A 25,000-nucleotide genomic window follows, 5' to 3' on the forward strand; every position below is an offset into this window, starting at 1 on the left:
AATGGCTTTACTAATTCACATTCCCACCAACAGTGTATGAGAGTTCCAAAAGGGGCTTTTTAATGGACATCCGCAGGTCCCACTTTAATTCTCCCTTCAGGTGCATGAGGTTTTCCATAACAGAGTACTCCAACCTGGTATTCCTTTTATCCTCAGGTCACCTGAGGCCCATTTTCCAAATCACACTGACAGTTCATTAGCCCCTAGTCCATAATCCTAGCTGTTGCCGCTGGGTGGCAGCAACAGACTTTTACTAGAAGTTCCAGTCAGCAAAAAACAGCAAGGAGCAGAAACTTCCAAAATCATCACCACTTTATTCGGTTCTCTTATTATCTACAGCTAACTATCAGGATCCATCAGCTTTTTTAATAGAGCATACTGGACTATGACATAAGAAATTTGTAGATACTAATATTACTGAATATAACAAATCTGTAATTAAAGCCAAAATTTCTGTATGCTGTCCAGGGTATTCTATATTGTTTTAAATTAACCACTCGAATGGACTCAGGTAATTCTAAAGGTTTTCTATCTAGCATGCCTAATTAAAACAGGGGGAAGAGAAGACTTGCACAAAATCCCTTTCCCAGTGATTTGGACCAGGGAAGAACGATTATTCACAAATCAAATTCATTGCAATGATGCATTCTGATAAGACTAAGGCAACAATCATGCAGAGTCTGCATTCGTAAATCCCCACTTTGAGCCATACTTTTACTCACAAACCTTCTGTAGTTATATCACCATTTCCTTCTAATTTAAATGCATTGCCCTTTAACACTTCATTAGCAGGTGGAGGCTCCAGTGTTCCGCAATACTTTCTTCACCACCCATGGCCCACTTAACACACACCAGTGCAAGTGGCCTGAGGACCCTGGCAGGGGTGGGGTGTGGGGTTTCAAGAAATGTGGACTTTCCCAACCCTCAGAGTCGTAATCCTCTCTGCTTTATACATTTTACATTGGTATAGGCTCTGAAGAGATTTTAGACTCCTGTTTTGTGGTTTTGTGTAGTACTCAAAATTTTAATCCCTCAAGACTAGGAAAAATTGAGCGAATCTATCTCAATCATTTTATATTCTGAGACATTGGTATTGGAGCTTTTATAATCATACATAGCAATCCACTAACATTTCAGTGGCCACTCCATCTATTTCCTCCTTTTATTTATTTATTTTTAGAATTTTAATTTATCGATATACAATGTAGTTGATTTTCATGTCCCTTTACCAATAACTCCTTTTCCCTCCTTTCACTCCTCACTCTCACCTCCATCAACATCATATCTGTTCACTTATCTTGACAAGTTCAAGGAATTATTGTGATCAGTATGCCTTCCCCCACCATTGATTTGTTTGTATACTTATTTATTTATTTTTATTAGCTCTCACATATAAGTGAGAACATGCAGTATTTCTCTTTCTGTGCCTAGCTTATTTCACTTAACATAATTTTCTCTAAGTCCATCCATGTTGCTGCTAATGGCAGTATTTCATTTTTTTTTTCATAGCAGAGTAGTATTCCATTGTGTAGATATACCACATTTTCCTTATCCACTCATCCAATGATGGGCATTTAGGCTGATTCCAACTCTTGGCTATTGTAAATAGTGCTGCAATAAACATGGGAGTGCAGGTATCGCTTTGACATGAGGATTTCCATTCTTTTGGGTATATACCTGTAATTATGGTGGATCTATCTGTAATTGTTTGAGGAACCTCCATACCATTTTCCATAAAGGCTGTACCATTTTTCAGTCCCACCAACATTGTATGAGGGTTCTCTTTTTTTCTACAACCTCGCCAGCATTTGTTACTCTCAAATACAAATGGCCAGCAGACATATGAGAAAATGCTCAAAGTCACTCAGCATTCAGGAAATACAAATCAAAACCACTTTGAGATACCATCTCACTCCAGTTAGGATGGCTAATATCCAAAAGACTGAGAATATTTCCTCCTCAACAGTAAAACATTTCTGCCTGGCTCAATTTTCCCAGGTTTTTATTTTATTTTTTTGTTTGTTTTTTATTCCTTGTGTTCTTATTTTTTCATTTCTTCTGAATAATCCTAATCTTTTCCTTATCATTAAACTCCGTTTGGGAGTTTAGTAAGGAGATCTGCAGCAGTTTCCCTCACATCATCTCGTCCCCCCAACAATGCAGGTGACAAAGGAGCCCATGTAGTTGGAGCTCCTCTTATCACATCAGTCATTGCCTGTCCCAGAGTCACAGCATTAGACATTAGAGTTGTATAACCAATGTAAAGTTACTTGCATCTTTAACGTGGCAGTGGCCATTGAGTAGTCCACTTAATATCTAAGAGAGGAGTTCAGCAATTCCTCTTTTCAAGGTATGAACCACTTATTCTTGCCTTTATGCAACTTAACAGAGTGGGAATTTGCCAGTCAAACCACATTTCTGTAAAAGCTGCAAGCCGATTTAGAATCCTGAGTAAGATGGAACACAAAAGTCATCTCTGATCCTCCAAACGCAATTTCCATTTCAAAAGTAATTGCAAAAAAGAGCTGCAAGACGTATTTTTAAAGTAGCTTAATGCTTTAACAACTGACCAGATTCCAATCAATGCAAGCATCCACTGAGTTCCCTGCAGACAGACACAGGTCCCGACACCATGGTTCCACCAGCTGCTCTCTGCATCTGTGATCTTCACTTTAGCTAGAGCAGATAGGAGCAGCCCAGGCACCTATTCTTGGCTGACCTCCCCTCATTTTAAACCTCTTTTGTTACCCATTTAGCTACTTTCCTTGGCTCTGGTCTACAGATGCTTCTCTGCCCATCAGTGGATGGAATATTTCTGTGACCTCAGCCTAGAAGTGGGAGGTCAGAAACCAACTGAAAACAATGTTTTCATTCCCTCACCCCTTACCTCATCTTTCGTTCTTTTAAACAATGCCTTAGCTATTATTATCTAAATTACAGAGGGTGGAGGGTCACTTCAAATGTCCCATCAGGGTTACGAAGTCTAAGTGTATGATGTTCTCCAGTTGGAGTATTTTGAAAAGTACTCCCAGGACTCTATAGAGTATACTCAAATGAAGTTTTATTTAAAGGCAAAGGATACAGGGCAGCAAGGCTATCCTTCCGAAATGAGGGGCAAATAGTATATTTCTCAGACAAACAAAAACTGCGGGAGTTCACTACCACACGACCACCCTTACAAGAAATCCTCAAGGGAGTACTGGGTGTGGTTCCTGAAAAATAACTACCACTGCCATAAAAACCCAAGAAAAATCTAAACCCGCTAGTACAATAAAAATGGCATTCATGAAGAGAAAACAAGCTAACAAAAACACTATCTACAACCTAAGGAACCAACAAACAAAGAAACCAAACAGTAAATCAGAAAGCAAGGAACAAAAGACACCTAAGACAACCAAACAACCAATAAAATGCTAGGAATAAATCAACACCTTTCAATAACAACTCTTAATGTAAAAGGCTTAAATTCCCCAATAAAAAGACACAGACTGGCTGACTGGATCAAAAAGCAGGACCCAACTATATGCTGCCTACAAGAGACCCACCTCACCCATAAAGATTCACATAGACTAAGAGTGAAAGGATGGAAAAAGATTTACCATGCAAACAGAAAAGAAAAACGAGCTGGAGTAGCTATTCTTATATCTGACAAAATAGACTTTAAACTAAAAACCATAAAAAGAGACAATGAGGGACACTAATTAATGATAAAAGGACTGATCCATCGAGAAGACATAACAATCATAAATATGTACGCACCCAATGTTGGAGCAGCCAGATTTATAAAACAAACTCCATTAGACCTAAAGAAGGAAATAGACACTAATACCATAATAGCAGGGGACCTGAACACCCCACTGTCAATATTAGACAGATCATCTAGGCAAAGAATCAGTAGAGAAACACAAGATCTAAACAAGACTCTAGACCAATTGGAATTGGCAGATATCTACAGAACATTCCACCCAACAACCTCAGAGTATTCATTCTTCTCATCAGCACATGGATCATTCTCCAGGATAGATCACATATTAGGTCACAAATCAAGTCTCAACAAATTCAAAAAAATTGGAATTATCCCATGTATCTTCTCAGACCACAATGGATTTAAACTAGAAATTAATAACAAATGAAACTCTGGAAACTATACAAACACATGGAAATTAAACAGCATTCTACTTAATGACATATGGGTCCAAGAAGAAATCAAGCAGGAAATCAAAAAATTTGTTGAAACTAATGAAAACAATGATACATCATACCAAAACCTATGGGATACTGCAAAAGCAGTATTGAGGAGAAAGAAAATGCAGATGACCAAGGGAGGCTCCAGAAATTTCCCCAGGGTGCAAACTCCCCAGGGCCCTATATCTCAGGACAGACTGAGCCTCTGGCTGGAGCCAGATCTGTGCAATCCCGCCAAAAGCTCTCAGTGGCTTTTTAAGTAGTCAAGCCAGTTTACTAAACTGGTTAGCCCAGTTGCAAATTTTCAGTGAAGAAACTGACCCTGGGGGTCACCAGGGGAGTTTCGTATCTTAAACAGCACATCATAAATACCACTCCCATTGTCTTGGACAGAATTAAAACCAGACATCCAGGGGTCCCTGGAGATAAAGATCAAGCATTTGCGGTCTAGCTGTAAATCAATTCTCTCTCTACACATCACCTCAGCAGAAAACTTAAAGCATTTACTGCCTGGATCATTATTTAATTACTGCACCATTGTTAAAAATTGAGAAAATTTTTTAAAAGTTATATGTGTACATGTTTTATCTCTCTAGCTACATTATATGCTTTTTGATGAATGAGTTCATTTATTAATTGCTAAATTAACATTTAGTAAATTTTAAAAAAAGAAAATTCTATAATTAATAAATGAAAACTACTGATGCTGAGGTAAATTTAAAATGTTCACTCCTAATCCAGGGTATTAAAAGGGATTCTGTAACCACCATAGAAGAGATGCCACCAGCCAGTTCCTGTCTTGGGGAAATCTAGTATCTCAAAGTTCAACTTGGATTTCACATCACTTAAATATGGCTCCAAGAAAACCAGATAGTTAGTCAATATAATAATCTAGGTTCTATGCAGTTCAACATAGTAAGAAAGAATGACAAAATAATTGGTAAGGAAGAAACAAAATTTTTGTTATAAACAATTTGATTTTCTATGCAGAAAATCCAGGAAAATCATATTTGAAGAGCTTCTGAGATACTGACAATGTTCTTTTTTTCTTTCTTTTTATTTATGTTTTTTTTACTTATGTGGTGGCTATATGGATATTTATTTTAGTTATTTGTTGTATGGACATTTATTCTTTATTCACATTTTGAGTGTGTGTTATATTCTACAAATCTGAAATACAGTTTTTAAAAATCCATGAGAATTGATGAATTATTGGAAATAAAATATTTCAAAAAATTAACAAACTAAAATCAACAATATTCCTCTATAAGTAGCAATAACAAATCAGAAGATATAATTAAAAGAAATAAAATGGATCTTAATTCATAAGAAAGTATTCCAGGGATTGGGAGGCAGATGTTGGAGAGGTCTGGAATGGATGACTCCCTGCATGTCAGGACAGTAAATTAGACACCCATATGCCCTCTAGGTTTAGTGGAGGCAAACCAGATATTGATCTAATAGCTGATCTACCATATCTGAGCTACGAAAATAAGAAATTATCGAGGACATTTTTTTCCCACTAAAACTTCTCATTTCTTACTACTAAGGTTAGCCTTCCTCTCTAAAATATTGCTGAGTACTCTAAAAAAATCTCCTTTTTTCACATTATGCAATGCCATTGTCTAAATGGCCCACATTGATCAAAAATGGTGTTCTTCTCAACACAAATAAGATCAAGGAATAGATTTGTATAATTTGATCATCTCTTTCCAGCCTTTCAAATAGCCTCACTAAGAGACACATGCAATAGAACCATCTCGTCTTTCGTTCTCTATTTTTATTCTTTTTGATCAAGATATCAAGCTTTGGACTAATTGCCTAACTTGGAATTCAATTAAACATGCTAGTTCAATTTCAGTAAAGGTGGTAGTAAAAGTATAAAATCATATAAAAATGCCCTTTGTGAAAAAGAAATAGATTGCCTAAACTGGGGTTTCCCTTGGGGGCGGACATTCACTTTCTATTGTGAATTTTATGTATTTGTACATGTGACCCCCATCTATTTTCTGTTAGGTCCCTTGCTATTTGAGGACAGAGACTCTATTGAATTTATCATTGGAGCTCTTGTCACATCTAGTCGAGTATTTTGACCATTCTAAGTATTGCATAAATGTGTGCTAACTTTATTTCTTAGTGCTAGCATTCAGTAATTCATTTACTCAAAATAAACAACTACAATCTCACAGTATAATGGGAGAATGTGGGGGTTCTGGCTTTTTCTCTCCCCATTTCCCACATGGTTAAATAATCAATAATATGTTACATTTTTATCAGTATAAGTAAGACTTCTCTTTGGACTTTATACTCCCTGAGTCATCTCCATAAAGTGGAGCATAAATAGAATTGCTATTTTGGCTGAACAGAGCCAGAAGAACAGTTCAAACTGGACTCTAACAACAACACATCTAATAATCATGATATCATCATACATTTGAAGGTTTTTTTTATATTTAACCTTCGTGGCAACCCTTTAAGACAGGTATTCAGAGGAGGTATTATCTTCATTTAACAGATAAGGAAGCAGTTTTTAGTAATGCTGCATTATTTGTGAAAATCACCTGCCAGAAGAAGCAAAATCAAGCATGAATCCAGGACTTTTGAAGTCTTGTGGGTGGACTTCTCACTATATGACACTGATATACACTGACTTAGAACCACATAAGAAAGAAGTAACCAAGAGATAAGAATTTTGCTTCAAAATACAAAACAACTAATTTTTTTAAAAATTAATGAACTGTTATTCAAATATTAAATTACAGCTTAAAGAAAAAGAAAATAAAGTGTATATGTAAGCAGTATGCTTTTCTGTCAATACAATTATTTTGATTTTTTCTTCTTGTTGTGGCTTACTCACAGTTAAACTCATCACATAAATTTTAGATTTATTATTTTAGCAACCTCTGCTGATTAAAGATGTAGTACAACTAAAAATGTATGCTGAGTTTTTTAAAGCTACCATTTGTTGACTGCCAGGCACTATGCTAAGAATTCTATAAACATAATTTTCTTTAATCCTCATAATGATCATGTGATGGGGTAGATATTATTATCTATTATTATTATTATTATTACAGACAAGAAATTTGAGGTTAAATGGGTTTAAAATTTGTCTAAAGACACACAAACAGCAAATATCAGAGCTAATATTCGAACGTGGGTTAGCGTAAACTACAAAATCAGGATTCCCAACCACTCCCTAATTTGGGCCTCCCATATGTAAGAGGGTGGGGAGAACTGGAAGGAATTTTAGAAATTATTTGACATGTGATTTTAATTTTTGAATCAGTCAGAGTTCAATTAAAGAAACAGAATCACTAAGATACAGAGATGGTCCACTCATGATGATTTGACTTAAAATTTTTTGACCTTACACTGGTGCAAAAACTAGATATGTTCAGAAACCCTACTTTGAATTTTGAATTTTGATCTTTTCCCAGGGTGGGGATATGCAATATCTCTCCTCATGATATGCTGCAGCTCCCAGTCAGCCACACAATCACAAGGGTCCACAACAGATACTCTACGTGTGCTGTTTAAGGTAGCCCAGGCTAAGCTATGATGTTAGGTGTGTTAAATGCATTTTCAATTTATGGTATTTTCAACCTATGCTAGGTTTATTGGGACCTAACCCCAACATAAGTTGAGGAGCATCTATATACAGCTTTGTTACAGTGACTTGATCTTATGCCACTGTGGTTCTGGTTTGAGAGTATCTGTAAGGTTGTGGTCTTCATGTCTATTAGAGTCAGAAGTTCACAGGACAGGTAGTTGTGAAGGGAAGGTGGGTATGAGATGAGTGAGAGCAAGATCAAGTGGGAGCCCACAAGCCCAAGATGCAGGACAGTGTGAAATTCACATCAGTACTTGTTGCCTCTGAACTTGGTGATGAGAATACCTTGCAGAAGCTGGGGCCCTTTTCTGCAGAGCTAAACACACTCACCTTGCCCAGCACTTGGAGAAATGGAAAGTGGATCGAGGCAGGATGGAGCAATTATGGGCCCATCTGTTCTCATGACAGCAAGGTGAATCAGCAGATCAGTAAAATGGCTGCTACTTCATTTCCATCCCCCAAATCTCCCACAAAAATCTCTCTTCCGGCCGCTGCTAACTAGAAACACACAGGGAAGGAAATTCTGGGAAATGTAATTCAGCCTAGCCAAGTTGACACATCACAAAGCCACCACAATTCTCTTGTTTACAGATGTGAAAAGTGAGTCTTAGACAGGTTGTGGGATGTGTCTGAGATCCTATTTACTATCTGTGCGTTCTTCCTTTCCCTGTGAACAGGATGACATATAGGTTTCATTTCCCTTCCAAACATATTTGTAGTGGCTGCTTGAAACACCCAGGTGGGAAGGATTCTAAGGCTAAGAGTTCCTTTATTGATTAGTGATGTCTGCTGTGGGCATAGGAGAGGAGAGCTGTGATACCGGTGCCACAAATGTGCCACCCTATCCTGTACTATTCTGTTTCTCTTCAGAAAAGAAGATCTTTAAGGGATGAGATAAATAAATCAATGATAGAGCCATGTATATTTATTAAAAGGACGTAGAATTGGGTGCAAGGAACTCTTTAAACTTATAGAATAAGTTTATTGAGCATCAAAAAGATAATCACGTGTTTTCACAAAACAACCCTGTTGGAGACAGAACACAGGACTAAACGGCCATTTCTAATGTACACTAGAAACATTTTCAATATTTACTTTCTTATCAAGAGTCTGCTCAGAAATGCACATCAATTTGCACCTATAAACATTCTTCTTGACATGGAAATTATAAACATAAAGCACTTGATATTCTGCAATCATCTATTTGTATTAAGTGAATTAGCCATGCTTTAATTTGTGCTAATCTGAAAGTTGGATTTTCCCTTGCAGCAACATAGAGCAGCAAAGGGTTGAGGAATTGTCCTTCCACTTGCACACTGGTGTCATCTCACAAGCTTACACAGAGCTTCCTGATTACAGTCAACCAACAAACATCTATCTTTTCTATGCACATGCAGTGTCTCACCAAGCCCTCTCAATAACGCTGTGAAATGAGTATGATTCCTGTTTTCATAGATGAAGAAATTCAGGTTCACGTATGTGAAATTGCTATGGGCACACAGCTGATAAGTGACAGTGTAATAAATCCAGTCAGGTTTGTTGACTGCAAAGCCTGCTGATTCTTTTCTGATGGCTATTTCAAATATACACATTGACCCCAGCCAGGGGGAAATGCTACCATTCTGGAGAATACTCAGGAAGCATGCATAAGAATTCTGCTTTCTGTCTGGGGGCTCCATTCACTGACTCTGCTGTCCACCCTCATGCATGACTGCTTGAAGTACTTGATGCAGCCCCCTTCCTTGATAGAGGGTGGTTTATGTTTGTCTTCATCTCTCTTTCCACTCTTCTTTGATACACACATACACGAGCACACACGAATAGGATGATGGTTGAACATTTTTATGTTTCTAGCATAATTCTACTCCTAGGTATGTGCATCTATCTTTATATTTGCCTTAGCTTCACTAGAATATGTGTCCCATTAAAACAATATAAAAATAGGGCCTTTCTGCACTGAATATATTATGCCTTGCCAACTATGGATGTTTGGGATAGTTTGGAAATTGAGATACATTCTTTGCAGATAAACCAAAGGGAAGAGAACCACAGGGATATTGCAAAGTGAATTAACATTTTCAGTTGGTGCTTGGCACTCTGAATCTTGTTTAATCTTTGCAACAACTCTCTGAGATTGCTCTTATCTTATTGATTTTATAAATGAAAAAGCTGAGGTTCAGAAATCTGGAGGAAACTGCTTGAGGCTCCAAAGCTGGTGAGAATTAATTATTCTTAGTCTCACAAAGTTCTTTCTCACCGTGAAGTAAAAATTTAACTTCTTGCTCCATCTTTTGGGGTCACAAAAGAAAACTAAATTTTTGTGCAACAAATAAATCCTTAAGGGTAGGTAATTGAGTCTAAACTAAAAGGTAGAAATTACTCTTTAGGTTGATGAAATACAGCCAAGCAATGGACATCTATCAGGGATTTGAGCAGACTTGTGTATGCAATAGACCCATTTCCCCAGGGCAATCCCATCTTCTCCTGCACTGGCAACATTCATATTAACATTAACTGCGATGAGCAGAAAATTAGCTGAATGCTTCACAACAACCAAAAGAGGAATTTATGGGCGGAGCCCGTGGCGCACTCGTGAGAGTGCGGCGCTGGTCGCGCAGCGATGCTCCCGCCGCGGGTTCGGATCCTATATAGGAATGGCCAGTGTGCTCACTGGCTGAGTGCCGGTCACGAAAAAGACAAAAGAGGAATTTATTTTTAAATTATATACCTGCAAAAAATGAGTCTTAGAGTAGGTAAGTAAATTTCCTAAAGTTATGTGAGTACAATAAGAGGCGAAACCTGGATTTGAATTTAGTCAGTCTGACGCCACCATGGCACTGGAAAGCAGTACATTCTATAGTTTACCAGTAAGAATAAGTTCAGGACCAAAAGATGAGGGGTGGGGAGAGAGAGGAGAAGGTAAGAAGAAAGTCAGAAAGCCTTCACCAAAAACTCAAAGGTATCCCCCATACCACCACACATGCCGCTATGTTCAGAAGCTGCCAAGAAATAGCAATTAGCCAAAAACTCATAAACAATTCCAAAAACATCTTGAAAAGTGCCTTGAAAATTTACTGTACATTAAAAAAGTCTTTATTTCTTAGAGCAGTTTTAGGCTCACAGCATAATTGAGCAGAAAGTGTAGAAAGTTCTTATATAGTCCCGGTAGCCATTCAGGCACAATCTCGCCCGCTGTCAACATCCGGCACCACAGTGTTTACTTTTGGTGTTGTACAGTCTATAGGTTTCGATAAATGTATAATGACATGAGTCCGCCAATGCAGTATCATACAGAATAGTCTCATTGTCCTGAAAAATCTTCTGTGCTCTGCCTATTCAACAATCCCTCCTTCCTACCCTCTGACAACCAACGATCTTTTTTATTATCTGATAATTTCTTTTCTTGGAATGCCACTGTCTGGTTTTGGTATTAGAGTAATGCATAGAATAAGTTAGAAAGTGTTTCCTCTTCTTTCATCTTCTGGAAAAGATTGTGGATAATTGGTATAATTTCTATCTTCAATGAAGAATTCAGTGGTAAAACCATCTGGGACTGGTGTTTTCTGTTTTGGATAGCTGTTAATTATTGATTCAATTTTTTAATAGATATATGCCTAGTCGGATTGTCTATTTCTTCTTGTGTGAGTTTTGAAAGATTGTCTTTCAAGGAATTTATTTAATCTGCTTATCAAATTTGTGGGCATAGAATTGTCTGCAGTGTTTCTTGATTATCCTTTTAATGTTCATAGGACCTGTAGTGATGTCCATTCCTTAATTTCTGATATCAGCAATTTATTTCCTGTCTCTTTTTTTCTTAGTTAGCCATCTAGAGGCTTATTAATTTTATTGATCTTTTCAAAGTGACAGCTTTGATTTCATTGATTTTCTGTTTCAATTTTATTTATTTCTGCTCTAATTTTTATTATTTGTTTTCTTCTGTTTACTTTGCACTTTTTTTTTTCCAGTTTCTGAAGATGGGAGCTTAGGTAATTGACTGTAGATCTTTCTTCCTTCCTGATACATGCATTTCATTCTATAAATTACAAGTTGTATTTTCATTTTCATTTAGTTCAAAATATTTAAAAAGTTCTCTTGAGGTTTTCACTTTGACCCATGTGTTATTTAGAACTATGTTTAATCTCTAAGTATTTGGGGGATTTTTCTACCTATCTTCCTGATATTCATATCTAGTTTAATTCTATTGTGGTCTGAGTACAAATTGTATGATTTCTATTCTTTCAAAGTTGTGGAGGTGTGTTTTATGACCCAGAAAGTGGTCTCTCTTGGTGAATGTTCCATGTGAGTTTGAGAAGAATGTGTATTCTGCTGTTGTCAGGTGAAGTAGCATATAAATGTCAACTATTTTTAGTTGATTGATGGTGCTGTTGAGTTCAACTCTGTCCTTGGCGATATTCTGCCTGCTGGATCTGTCTATACCTAATAAAGCAGTATTGAAGTCTTCAACTATAATAGTGGATTCATGTATTTTTCTTTGCAGTTATATCAGTTTTTGCCTCACATATTTTGATGCTCTGTTGTTAGACACGTACACATTAAGAATTAATATGTCTTCCTGGAGAACCGACTGCTTTATTATTTTGTAATGTCCTTCTTTATTTCTGATAACTTTTCTTGCTCTGAAGTCTGTTCTGGTTGATATTTATGTAGTGACTCCTGTTTTCTTTTATTAGCATGGTGTAACTTTCTCCATCCTTGTACTTTCAATCTACATGTATTTTATTTACAGTGGCTTTCTTGTAGGCCATATGTAATTAATTGGGTCTTTCATAAACTCTGACAATATGTTTCTTTTAATTGACGCATTTAGATCATTGATATTCAAAGTGATTGTTGATATAGTGGATTAGTATAGACTGTATTTTTCTTATATTAAAATTTAATTATACATATTTATGGGGTAAAGTGTGCCATTTCAATACATGCATAGATATATCCATCCCCTGAACATTTACCTTTGTGGTGATTAAGGTCAATATCCTCTTTTCTAGCTATTGAGAAATATACGATATAATATTATTAGCTCTAGTCAGCGTAGAACACCAGAACTTACTCTTCCTATCTACCTACAGCTTTGTACCCTTTAATTCACCTCTCCCCCTCCCTCCTCACCCCCGTCTCCTTCCCAGCCTCTGATAACCACAATTCTACTCTCTAGTTCTAAAAGTTTAATGTTTTCTTTTTTTTAAAGCTCCCACACGTGAGTGTGAACATGTAGTATTTATATTTCTGTACCCGACTTATTTAGCTTAACATCATGTCTTCCAGTCTCCTCCGTGTTGCCACAAATGACAGGATTCCATTCTTTTTCATGGCTGAGCAGCATTCATTTGTGTATATACACCACATTTTCTTTACCATATTTGCTATTGTTTTCTATGATTTTCTCTTTTTTTCTCAGCATATCAATTACACTAATTTTTTTAAAAACTTTTTTTAGTGGCTGCCTGAGAGCTCACAATGTACATTTAACTAATTAATCAAAGTCCATTTTTTTAAATAAAATGTGCCTACAGATGTGCTATGCGTAAGGGTTTTTTGTTGCTTTGGCATTTATCCTGCTTGGTTTTTTTCTGAACTTCTTGGATCTGTGTTTTGGTTTCTGACATTCACTTGAGAAAATGCTCAGTAATTATTGCTTCAAATATTGCTCCAATTTCTCTCTTTAGTCTCCTTCTGGTATTTCCATTGTGTGTATGTTATACGTTTTGTACTTATCCCATAGTTCTTGGAAATTTTGTTCCATTTTTTCCTTTCAGTTTTTTAATTTATTTATTTTTTGCTTTTCAATTTTGGAGGTTTCTATTGTCATATCCTCAAGTACAGATATTTTTTTCCTCAGCCATGTCCAATCTACTAATAAACCTATCAAAGGCATTCTTCATTTCTATTACAGTGTTTTTGATCTTTTACATTTCTTTTTGATGTTTTCTTAGATTAACTATCTGTTCACCTTACCCATCTCTTCTTACATGCTGTCTACTTTTTTCATTGAATTCTTTATCAATGAATATTAATAATATCAATTATTGTTGTTTTAAACTCATGGTTCCAACATCCCTACCATATCTGGTTCTGATGCTTCCACTGTCTGTTCAAACTGTGTGTTTTGCTTTTTAGTGTGCCTTGTAATTTTTTGTTAAAGGTGAATATGATGTACTCAGTAAATGGAACTGCTGTAAAGAGATCTTCAGTAATGTGGTGGTAAGGTGTGGGGGGTACAAGGAAGCATCTTGTGTTAGGTTTCAGTCTTTTCCTGAGCCTGTGCCATGGACTGCGAACTTGACCACTGTTTTTCAGTTCATTTGTTTGTTTTTTACCCTCTTCAGTAGTACAAGAAGGGTGGGTGGAATGGTCTGGAGTTGGGTATTTCCCTTCTCCTAGGTCAGTTAGGCTCTGATAAAACCCCAGTGGGTTAGTTTGAGGGCAGACCTTGCTAAGTAAACATAGTGCTGTGACATATTTCAAAGTGGCTACTTTTTCCCTCTTCTTATTTGAAGCCCCGGAGAATTTTATTTAATTTTCACTGTGAGAAGCTGATAGAGGTGTTGGAGGTACAATATGTAAAAGAGTAGGGGCCCCTCTAGGACTGGCTCCCTCTGGGATTTTTAACTACCAGACTTCTCCACACTGTGCATCCAGCAATTTGTCAATCACAGTTCACATTTCCAAGGTGGCTTCTGCTGGTGGTTTCCTGCTCCAGTAAGTTGTGATTCTCTTTGTATACCGCTCTGTCTCTCCAATTTTAGGGCAGCACTTTTCCCTGTGACCTCAGTTCTCTGAGGAATCTAAGAAGAGTTGTTGATTTTTCAGCTTCTTCAGGTTTTTATATTTTAGGATGGAGTGGCAGCTTCTAAGCTCCTTACATGCTGGACTAGAAACTAAAAGTTCCTCAATGATATTTTAAGCCTTCTTTTTTCTTTTAAATAGTTTTGCACATCCATGTTGTAAACTAGACAATAGCAGAAAAGACAAAAGAATAATGATGTTATTGATTAACCTGATCCAGATTAAGAATCTCAGGAGTATTTTACTGAGAGAAGTATCTCATAAGGTCAGATGTTTGAGGCATTTTATTGTCTTATTTATAATTTATAATGTTATCATTACTACTTTAGACTGACAGGTTTGTAGAGTTGACTTTTTGCTTTTTTTTACCTGTATTTTTTTGTTTGAACTTGCACTTGAACATAAACTACAAGTAGGTGGTAGGCACTTTGCTCACAGGCCCTAAATGCCACACTTGCAGAATATAGATGATTAAACATGTAAAACGTTGCCATATATGAGGGGTCTTCAAAACGTTCATGTAAAATGCATATTATGAAAACACTGTGCATGGCTTGCAAAAATTTCTTTGTGCCAGAATAAACTTGTACTAACTTATTATCACATGTTTGAACAAGATCTATTCTGAGGCACTAAGAAGAAGATGACACCAGTTTGAAAAGAGCTCCTATCAGAGAACCATGACTTCTGCTAAAGCTGAAGCAAGAACAAACATCGAATTTATGGTGAAGATTGGGTAGAGGAATGGTGGAATCATTGCTGTTGTATAAAAAGCTTATGAGGACAATGCCCCAAAGAAATCAGCAGTTAACAAATGGATAACTAGTCTTAAGATGGGACAAGATAATGTTGAAGATGAAGCCTGCAGTAGGAGAAAACCCACATCAATTTTTGAGGAAGAAATTAGTCTTGTCCATGCCCTAAGTGAATAGGACCAACGATTAACAGCACAAACAACAGCCAACACCATCGTCATCTCAACTGGTTCAGCTGACACCATTCTGACTGAAAAATTACAGTTGAGCAAAAGCTTCCACTTGATGGGAGCCAGAACTGTTGCACCAGCTCAGCTGCAGACAAGAGCAGAGCTTTCAATGGAAATTTTAAACAAGCGGGATCAAGCTTCTGAAGCATTTCTTGGAGAATTGTAACAGGAGATAAAACATGGCTTTACCAACATGATCCTGAAGACAAAGCACAATCAACTGTCAGAAAATCATCAGAGAGATCTTCCCTGATCAAACTATTTAATATAGAAGCTACAATTACTTTCCATTTCTTTAAGTTGCGCTATTTGTCTTCATAGAAACTGAGTTTGCTATAGAAAACGTTCATTGTTTATCTGCCATTGTCTGCCTGCCTCACTAGAATGGGACCTTGGTCTCTTTTCTCTAGGACTATAAGCCCATTGCCTAACAGAATGTGCCTGACACAGAGAAGATGCTCAGTAAAGCTTTGCAGAATAAATGGATACTTCTTCCCAACATCTTCTCTTCCAGTATGGATGCTGAGATAGTGTCACATCATCTTTCTCCTTTTGTGAATTCTAGGTATAAGAAAATTATATCTGCTCTTTTATTTTTAGTTCAACACCTGGTTATTGGGATGCACTGGAATCCAGCTTTAGCCATGGAATCTTGCCAAAATCTGCTGTGTTGTAAAACTATCTTTGGGGGAAACTGAAAATGTACTAGAGAGCTGTTACTGGTACCTATGAATTTCTACGTGACCCTGATACATCAATGCCACTGTCTCTAATCAGTATAACACCTCAGTAATATGAATAAGCATGCCATTCAAATTTATTGTTACTACCTAAATATTCATGATTAAAAGAGGGTAAACATTCTAGACATAACTTGGAGTGAAACTCTTCTTATATGCTTCACATTTTAAAATTCTATGAATTGGATGAAATATATGCATTATTGCAGGAGAGAAATGCTTCTATAATTAATGATTGTGAAAGTTGTTACTATACATATAAAAATTATGAGAAACTTTCAAGTAATTGAATAAATAGAGTAATATAGTTATACTTAATTTCAGAATACTAGATAGCCTATGCGGAAGTATCTAACTTTATGAAGAACATTGTGGTTCTTATACAAAGCAATGATATTTATTTAAATATCTAAATAATAGTAATTGATAAAAAATAGAGATAAATTGTTATCATGATTCTAAAATTTGGTGTGCTAGCAATTCTAATGATATGTAAAATAACCCTTAATTATTATATTTTAGTTACTTAATTCCACCTAGGCTCTGAAACTTAATTAAAAACATTTATGAATTTTCATATCTATGAGGATGTACAAAAAGACAAAATTACATGAGGAGAAAAATTTTCAAAATCATATACAGAGTATCTGTGGTAAATTACTTGCATTCAAAGTGATAAACAATAAACATAGTATGAAGAAATGAAAAATTAGAAGAAAATAAGAGTACCCGCAAACATCATTATTTTTCATTGATCAAATTTCAAGACAACAAATATTGTGAAAGTGCTTTAACAAAGTTTTTCATACAGTTCTGACTCCAGGAGAGGAGAAACTAACAAACAGGTCAGCAACAGTACTGAGATAGCTACCCAAACGCTTCCAAACTTTAAAACTTTGACAGCTGCCATCTGATCTTTGACAAAGGCACCAAGCCTATTCACTGGGGAAGGGACTGCCTCTTCAGCAAATGGTGCTGGGATAACTGGATATCCATATGCAGGAGAATGAAACTAGATCCATACCTCTCACCATATACTAAAATCAACTCAAAACGGATGAAGGATTTAAATATACACCCTGAAACAATAAAACTTCTTAAAGAAAACATAGGAGAAACTCTTCAGGAAATAGGACTGGGCACAGACTTCATGAATACGACCCCAAAAGCACGGGCAACCAAAGGAAAAATAAACAAATGGGATTATATCAAACTAAAAAGCTTCTGCACAGCAAAAGAAACAATTAACAGAGTTAAAAGACAACCAACAGAGTGGGAGAAAATATTTGCAAAATATACATCTGACAAAGGATTAATATCCAGAATATATAAGGAACTCAAACAACTTTACAAGAAAAAAACAAGCAACCCAATTAAAAAATGGGCAAAAGAGCTAAGTAGGCATTTCTCCAAGGAAGATATACAAATGGCCAACAGACATATGAAAAAATGCTCAACATCACTCAGCATCCAGGAAATGCAAATCAAAACCACACTGAGATACCATCTAACCCCAGTTAGGATGGCTAAAATCCAAAAGACTCTGAACGATATATGCTGGCGAGGTTGCGGAGAAAAAAGAACTCTCATACATTGTTGGTGGGACTGCAAAAATGGTACAGCCTCTATGGAAAATGGTATGGAGTTTCCCCAAACAATTGCAGATAGATCTGCCATATGACCCAGCTATCCCACTGCTGGGAATATACCCAGAGGAATGGAAATCTTCAAGTCGAAGGTATACCTGTTCCCCAATGTTCATCGCAGCACTCTTTACAATAGCCAAGAGTTGGAACCAGCCCAAATGTCCATCATCAGATGAGTGGATACGGAAAATGTGGTACATCTACACAATGGAATACTACTCAGGTATAAAAACGAATGAAATACTGCCATTTGCAACAACATGGATGGACCTTGAGAGAATTATATTAAGTGAAACAAGTCAGGCACAGAAAGAGAAATACCACATGTTCTGACTTATTGGTGGGAGCTAAAAATTAATATATAAATTCACACACACACAAACACACACACACACACACACACACACACACACAAAATACTGGGGGGGGGGAAGAAGATATAACAACCACAATTCCTTGAAGTTGATACGACAAGCAAACAGAAAGGACATTGTTGAGGGGGAGGGGGTAGGGGGGAGGGAGGGAGGTTTTGGTGATGGGGAAACAATAATCAATCACAATGTATATTGACAAAATAAAATTTAAAAAAAATAAAAATATAAATAAATAAATAAATAAATAAATAAATAAAATAAAACTTTGACAGCTCAGTGGAGTGAGATGATTTCCTCTATGCCTCTGTTTTGCTTGCTGGCTGAGAGATGTCTGGATTCCACATAGCTAGCACCAGAGTGAATTTCACTGAAGAAATATTTATAGAATGGAAAATAGGATTTTAAACCGATATCATGCAATTCATGCTGACAATGACACAAATGTGGTGTAAGCTCTAAGTAATTAAGAAATCACAAGCATACATTGTTTTGTTAACACCCATCGGTGGTATATTCAGAAAGCAATTACATCACGGGACAATGTAAAAAATAAATCTGTTGCCTTAGCATTAGGCACTCCCTTAGAGTACTCCCTTAGGTACTCCCTTAGAGTATATGGGGAGCATTTAAATTTTTTTTAGCAAAAGACAAACTACATGACATATAAGAGACTTGGGTACTGCCTTATCATATATCCATGCAAGGTATTCATGCAGCATGAAATTATAGTTACATGTTAAAAAGACTTCCTGAATAAAATAAAGGTTTAATAACTTATTTACAGATAACCATAAGCACCCAGCAGGGCCTATTACATCAATAGTTTCCTACAGAAAATGCAGTGAGTTTGATGTCCACTGCTGCAGAAGGAACCAAACAGAAGTATCTTGAAACTTCAAGAATGTCTTATATTCTGGCTACTGCAAAGATACTCCTATTATTCTGCTCAGGTAAAATGCTAAAATTAATGTTCATTAAATGAAAGCTGAATCACAGATAATAAATCAAAGATTATTTGGTCATTTTGAAAGTCAATTACATTGCTTTCATTTTTTCATTTCTCAATCTCTAGTTTAAGGGCATCCCCCCCCCCCCATGATTGTGTGAAACTGCAAATGGAAACAAACAAACAAAAATATTAGAAATAAAATATATGAGTGAGGGCAATAATCTTAAGCTTTAAAACTGAAAATATTCAGAAAACCTATTCTTCAAGTACTGTATAAAGCTTTAGTTATGAGATTGCATTACATAATACATGTTCAGAGGTTAAATCAGGAGATGGAGGATTGAAAACTTACTGATTTGGTGGCTGGATCACCAGCAGTTGGACACTTAGTCAGCAGAAGGAGTGAAAAACGATCTTGGTCATCCTCCAGTTTCAGTTGGAAGTCATCATCTATTTAGCACAGAAAACACTCAGTAGATGACAGAAGTAATCTTGTACATTAAGATACTGGGAAATTATTGTTCTTACACTTCACTGCCAAACAGATAAAGTTTGACTATTTGGTTTTAGAATAAAATTATAATATAATTAATTATTTGATAAAATGTCAAATTCTCATATCATAAAATTCTTTCTGTGAAAGTAATATTTGCCTTTGGCTAAATATTTTTCTTTAGCACTGGCCCATTAAGCACAAAGATATGTTCAGAGATCCAGTCATGTTAAGCTTTCTAGACAGTGTCCCTGACCTTCCAATGCTTTTTAAAAAAATTCCATAATATCTATATGTGAATATATATTTATTTATAATTGCATGCATTGTTTTAATTTTTAATTTTTTTTAATTGACACATAATAATTGTACATATTTTGGGGGTACAATGTGATCTGTCAATACATGTATACATTTAGTAATAATCATATCAGGGTAATTCCAGTGAGAAATAGCAAAGAATCAAAGGTATGCTGTATGTTTAAAGTGCTATAAAGACAAACAAAGCAAGGTAAAGAGGGCAGGAGGGAGGTTATTACAGAGTATTGGGGAAGGCCCCAGAAATGAGCAGGAAAGAGCTTTTCAGCCAGTGCAAAGGCCTTAAGGCAAGAACATGATTGACATGTTTAAGAAAAGCAAGGAGGAATGTAGAGGGAACGTGATAGGAGACAAAACAGGAGAAAAAAATGGTAAAAACTTTGAAACTTTTACAAAGTGACATCTTTGGAGGGATTTGGCATTCAGTCATATTTTTTAAAAACATCACCCTAACTGTCATGTGGAAAACAGACGTTATGGGAGGGGGTTACCTGGGATAGAAGGAGAACACTGAGATGACGATGGCAGTGCTTTAAGTCTAGAGAGGCAGCGGAGGAAGTGAGAAGTGGCCAGAGAAATTATATGTTGAGCCTAATGAGACACTGAACTTAAACAACCCAATTCATGATATGTGATGAAAAGCAACTTGTCTCCCACCATACATTTACAATGGATGAAAACTTGGGCATTCCCAAGATAGTCTCATCATCTGTCTTCCAATTAATTTTGGGGATCACTATTACTTTACAGTCTTAGTACACAGGCATGCTGGAGCCAATAGGGGGCTGCTGGGGTGAGCAGACGGGGCAGTAGAAAGCCCTGCTTGCCTCCCCAGACCTTTCTTTCCTGTAGTGAGTTCAGGGATTTGGGGGCTGATCAAGGAGAAAGATATAACCAGGAGGTGGTAGTAGCATACAACCAGCACTATTTGTGCAGCGCTTTGAAAGGTTTGCCTAAGGAGAGGAATTCCCTCACAGCATGAGACCATCGTGAGACAATGCAGGTGAGGTGGGGGAGGGGGGGAGGAGGGCAAGAGACCTCTCAGGAGAGAGGGGAATTGGAGAGGGAGCTTAAGTGTCCAGCATGACGGGGAACCTTTGGATCAGAGAATTCCACAGCGCATGGTCCTTTAAAATCCCTGGGTTTGTCTTACCTATGTCTAGAAGGTGTTGGGTACAGTTTAATGACATATGCCAAGGCAGTTTGAAAAAATGCTCAACATCACTCAGCATCCAGGAAATGCAAGTCAAAACTACACTGAGATACCATCTCACCCCAGTTAGGATGGCTAAAATCCAAAAGACTCTGAACGATAAATGCTGGCGAGGTTGCAGAGAAAAAGGAACTCTCATACATTGTTGGTGGGACTGCAAAATGGTGCAGCCTCTATGGAAAATGGTATGGAGGTTCCTCAAACAACTGCAGATAGATCTACCATACGACCCAGCTATCCCACTGCTGGGAATATACCCAGAGGAATGGAAATCATCAAGTCGAAGGTATACCTGTTCCCCAATGTTCATTGCAGCACTCTTTACAATAGCCAAGAGTTGGAACCAGCCCAAATGCCAATCATCGGATGAGTGGATGAGGAAAATGTGGTACATCTACACAATGGAATACTACTCAGCTATAAAAACGAATGAAATACTGCCATTTGCAACAACATGGATGGACCTTGAGAGAATTATATTAAGTGAAACAAGTCAGGCACAGAAAGAGAAATACCACATGTTCTGACTTATTGGTGGGAGCTAAAAATTAATATATAAATTCACACACACACACACACACACACAAAAAAAAACTGGGGGGGGGGAGGGAGAAGGCATAACAACTACAATTCCTTGAAGTTGATACGACAAGCAAACAGAAAGGACATTGTTGGGTGGGAGGGGGGAGAGGGAGGAGGGAGGGAGGTTTCGGTAATGGGCCACAATAATCAACCACATTGTATATCGACAAAATAAAATTTTTAAAAAATGGCTAAAAATATGCTTATTTTGACTATATTTAAAGCAACTGGATGTGTAAAAATTTGTGTTTGGCTCTGACTGGTTTTGAGCTAAGTGGTTCCAGCCTGGTGTGAAGAAGTAAACAACATAGGGCCAACATACAGCAGCCAATTTTGGCTCATGTGGATAACAGTCCACGCCTTTATTCCACATTGTTTTACAATCTAAGTTGTATGTTACTTTGTAAAGCCTGAGTTTGCAGCCAGTGATAAAGCGTTCTAATGACCCAGAATCCTATAAGGCACAAACTAGGATTTCAAAGTCCCTTTGTAGCCAGTCTGCCCATTTAGTGGGGAAAAGTCAGAATAGATTAAAAAAAAAAAAAAAGACTTTGATTTGTTTAATCATTTCATCCATAGGGTAACATTACGGCCCCTTTGGAACATGTCCCAGGCTATCTATAAAACATGGTGAGTGTTATCAACAGCAAGATGTGTTAGCAAGTGCACAGACCCCCACTTCTTCAGCCAATAAGTAATGCAGGCATGAGATTCAGTCATGAGTTCCAGTCCTTGGGCCATTAGCTTAGTTTTTATGAATAAGTTCTGGGACATGGCTATCTGAGCCTCTTTTGTGGTGACAATAATAAAAAATGAGCTTTATTTAGGTGGCACTTTGACAGGTTTGCATGGAGGAAGGGGCGTCTATCATAGCATGAGATCTTCCAGAGACAATGGCACAGGATTCATGGTCCTTGAATTGTTTTAGCATTAGCCATCTTTGCTAGTTAAGAGAACTTATATTTTCCAGACACCCTCTCCCTCACCCCAGCAAACTGGGTGGACTCAGGACTCATTTCAGCCTCCTCCAGACTTGCCAAGTCATCACTCTATACACCATCTGTTGCCTGATAAGCCCACTCCAACATCCTCAACTTATGAAGGAGGTCTTTGGCCTCAGCTAACATTTTCCATTGACAGTCTGCCCAGGCTGTTACAAGAACTAACGTAGACCGCACAGCTTTCCAAGCCATAAACATCCATGTCAGCAAGGTATATGTGAACCAGGGTCCAAAGCTTTCTCTGTGGGTCATCCCCACCTACTGCACCAATTGAGCAGAATCCTCTAGTAGGAACACCATTTTTGCATCCACTACTACAGTAGCCAATTGTTTAAATTTAGCTCCTGTTAGGTGGGGCTCCCTCCGCTTCTGATACATTCGATATAGTCAGCTGCCCCTGGTTCACTTCTTTCCTAGGCTAGCTCCTTAAAGAGAGACTGAGTCTCGGGGTGAGAGAAAGGCCATGGTTCCCCTTCCAAGGAGTAACCTTGCCCTCCTGCCTGGCCCTCCCCTTCTGTCTTTTCTGTCTTGGTTACTTTGTGGGTGGTTACTGGCAAGCAGAGGGAAAATTATCCCAGTCACCATCCTGGGGACCGTGTGCGTCCTTTTCATCTAGACAGCACCAGCCTCCTCCTCAGGTTTCTCCTCCCAATTCTGTATCATCTCCCCCAGGACTTTGGGCCCTTATCTCCTTTCAACGTGGCCTCCTGGTGAGAAGCTGCTACAAGCAAGGTCCAGCACATGAACTGTGGTTTGAAGTATCTGGTCAGCAGGACAGCTGATTCTTTGGAGTTCTGGAAGGGACAGGGATATAAATCACCTTGCTTTTATTCACTTTAAGTAACACTTTGGCAAGCTCAGCCCAAGGGTTGGGGTCTTGATATCCCTCCAAGGAGAAGCCATAATGATAACATCACAACAGCAACACTGGGTATCACAGAGGCATGCTAGCTGTTTGCAAAGGCTACTCCTCCAGCTAGGTTTAGAAGACTGGCCTCAGCCTGATGTCTCTGCCTTATGGCTCATTTACCTGCCATGGAAGTCCCCAAGAATAAGGACATCCTCTTGTCTCTGGCCCAGCTGGAGGAACACCTGCCACTACGCTTGTTATGGACTTGTGGGTGGCCCACCCTTTGTCCAGAGGTGTGTACTCCTCCCCTTTTCCTATTCAGGTCAAACATCCATCGCCTTCTTAGTGGGGGACCCAGGCAGGTACACTGACCACTTTCCCTGGGCAGCTCAGTGCCTTTGACCCAAAAAGTCAGTTCTAATGGTGAGGCTTTGATCAAATACTGGTACTACTGCTCAATCAGGCTAATGAGGCATGCGGGGATACCATGAAAAATATAGAGTGCAATACAGCACAGAGCAATGTCATGCCAAACTAACATGGAGGCATTCCAAATTTTTGTCCCAACCTCTTAAGGATGTCCAGAGTCAACCTGACAAATAATTGTTTTACTGACTGTTTTATATGAGTCTCTTAATCATCACCAAAAATCACCTTGTCCTCATTGCCTGTTACAGTGAGTTCAGGGATTTCAAGGCTGGTGAAAGAAAAATGTGTGACCACAAGGTGGCAATAATAAAGAATGAGCTTTATTTAGGTGGCACTTTGACAGGTTTGCATGGAGGAAGGGGCGTCTATCATAGCATGAGATCTTCCAGAGACAATGGCACAGGATCATCAGCCAGACGGGAAAAAGGGCAAGGGCAAGAGAGGGAGTTTGGTGAAGGGCTTGTGTGTCTATGAGATGCCACAAAGCAGCATGGTGGGAAGTCCCTAGGACAAAAGTTTCCAAGAGGCAGCTGTGGCTTGCAGTGTTTTAGAATCCTGGAGTTTGTCTATGTCTAGTAGATGTTGGGTGCAATTTTATGGAGTATGCAAAGCAGGTGGGCTCTAAATCACTAAAATATGCTTATTTGGATTAAATATTTAGGCATTTGGATGTTTAGAAATTGAAGTGGAGCTCTGGGTTAATGGTCTGCTGTGTAGAAATAAACAACATAGACCCAATATTCAGAAGACATCTTTGGATTATATGTGTAACACTCTCACCAAACGCAAACCCATGGACTGCCAGAAGAAGGCAG

The sequence above is a fragment of the Cynocephalus volans genome, chromosome 2, assembly GCF_027409185.1.
Source record: "Cynocephalus volans isolate mCynVol1 chromosome 2, mCynVol1.pri, whole genome shotgun sequence".
Lineage (NCBI taxonomy): Eukaryota > Metazoa > Chordata > Mammalia > Dermoptera > Cynocephalidae > Cynocephalus > Cynocephalus volans.